Consider the following 2,773-nt stretch of genomic DNA (forward strand, 5'->3'; position numbering starts at 1 on the left):
TGGTTTTCCCCATCACAAGCAAGGAAGGCTGTTCTTTACCTTGACATTAAATCCAGCAGCTCCAGTACTTGTAAAGCAGTGTCCGGACTCTCCTGGGACTTCAACTGTCTAAATGTTCCAGGCATTTATAGGGATTTTTCCACAACACTGTTCTCCTTCATTTGGTTCCTCTAGCAAAGGAAAAACATTTCTATCTTGACAGAATCACACATCTCCACGTAACATTTTCTGCTGTTATGAGATTATTTATTATTTTTTACAGTTAATTGGCAGTCCTTGTTTTGGATTTGCTACTGAAACATACTTATCCAAATTAAACACCATGCTTTCAATTTCAGTAAATTTTTATTTACCAAACTGAACTAAAAAGGAAAGCAAAAACTGGGTGCATTTTTTAAACAGCTATCCTTAAAAAGCATATTAAAATAGCAGGTCATCTTCAGAGAGCAGTTTTTGACCTATGGAAGTGAATAGGCAATTCAGACTAATTTGTAACATAAAGCACTATTTGCATTTATTCTTACTCCATATTATCTATTTCGGATAGACCCTCTTTCAGGTCACACAAGGGTACACACATTTATACTATGTAAAAAAGTGTAATTACATAGGCACTTCACACAAAAATAACTGGGAAAGTCTTCACTCTAAAGAAAAAAATTGTCCTAAACCAAATTTTCTTAATGCTATATATCCACACTGAAAGTCAAACGTGGTTCAACTGCAGTTCATCTCAGTGTACTACAGATGTCCTTACTTCTGAAAGGATTAGATTTTGACATAATCCCATTAGTGGTAAAGTGCTGAAATCTGCTCTGAAAACAAGGGGCATGTCTTTAACAGAGTATTCTACAAACAGAAGTCTGCATTAGAAAAAAACAGTACACACTCAAAAGCTGACACAGTTTAAGACAAGTAGTAAGGAATAATGTGTAGCTGAAAATGAGAGGTATGCCAATATCCCAAGATTCTTATCCTCTCATACCTCTGCAATTACAATAATTAAGCCACATAAAAAACAGAGAAGAAAATTATGTGTTTTTAAATATACTTGATTTTGCAAAAAAATAAATAATTTAAATACTTTGCTCAGCCACAGCTGGGAGAGCACAATTAACATTCAATTAATAATAATAGCATTCTCATATTTTTTTCACACAAATGAAATCTAGCTTTTTTTGTGTTTTAATTTATATTTGCTACTAACTTGTCGGCATTCTGCTTTGCCTCCTCTTTTATCAGGGTACTTTTGAAAACCTTTTGGCCAAAACAACAGGCCATTTTTCTCATGTTTGTTTCTCATGTGGTATGCAAGCTACAACAACTTGATCTCTTTTGGAAAAACAATGGATTTTTTAGTAATAAATAGTTATTTATCCAGAATCAACTCCAACTCCCTTTCAAGTAAGGTAAATTTTATGGAAAAAAGCGGTATTGTGTTTTTTAAGATTTCTCCAAGTGTTGAGAGCTGGAGAGCAAAGAGGAGCATTGGGGGGCAGAGGAGGGGGGGGGGTCCATCCTTGAATACTAGTGGAAAAAAACAAAACACCACCCCTCCCCTCATGAGGCTTGGTTTGCTATACATTGACACCACTATAGATAAAAAATTACTTCAAAATCCTCACATTCCAAAGTACACCACCCATACAAGCAGTACAGTCTATATTTATTTTCTTCCTAATTATTTTAGTTTCAAGTTCAAAATTTAGATTTCAAAATAAATCACAAGTCATGTCTCAAGATACTGCTTTTATACAGGGACTAAAAAGATGCCACCTGCTTACACCAGAAAGCAATTCAGTCAGATTAGATTATTTGATGAAGACAAAACCTTATTGATTGGCCACTTATCATCCAAGAACTCTGTATTTTACTTCTCAGTATATTGTCACATTTCCATGTACAGGACATCAAGATGTCACACAGAATCATAGAATCAATAGGGTTGGAAGGTACCTCTGGAATGCATCCAATCCAACTCCCCTGCCAGGCAGTGTCACCTGGAGCAGGTGACACAGAACTAATCCAGGTGGGTTTTGAATGTCTCCAGACGGGGAGACTCTACTCCCTCCCTGGGCAGTCTGTGACAGTGCTCTGCTACCCTCATTGTAAAGAAGCTTTTCCTCCTGTTACGGTGTTTGCCCGTTGCTGGGCATCACTGAAAAGAGTGGCACCATCTTCTTGACACCCATGTTTGAGGTATTTATATGCAGTAATGACATCCCTTCTCAGTCTTCTCCAGACTAAACGCCTCAGAGCCCAGCTCTCAGTCTCTTCTAAGAAAGATACACCAATCCCTTGGCCATCCTTGTGGCCCTTTTGCTGGACTTCCTCCAGTAGCTCCTTGTCCTTCTTGTACTGGGGAGCCCACAACTGGACATGGCACTCCAGATGTGCCATGGGCTGAGCAGAGGGGGAGAATCAACTCCCTCAACTCACAGGCCCCTGTTCCAATGCACCTCAGGATACCATTGGCCTTAATATGAAGTTGCGCAACCAATCTTATCCCAACACTGAAGCCTTAAATTACCACAGGGAGAAATCCTTAAACAAATATGCAAGTCTGGCCTCATGATCAAGCCATGAGTTTTGTTATAACACTGTGATGGTATTAAATGGAAAGTCTGCATAGCAAACTGAAGAAGTAAGTGACAGTGAAATTAACTTCATTTGACGAAAATCAATTTAGAATCTTCAACATTATTATGGATTAGTAATAAGCCTCATATATTAAACAAATGCATATGCAAGATAGTAAATGAAGTGGCAAACA

The sequence above is a fragment of the Taeniopygia guttata genome, chromosome 5, assembly GCF_048771995.1.
Source record: "Taeniopygia guttata chromosome 5, bTaeGut7.mat, whole genome shotgun sequence".
Taxonomy (NCBI): Eukaryota; Metazoa; Chordata; class Aves; order Passeriformes; family Estrildidae; genus Taeniopygia; species Taeniopygia guttata.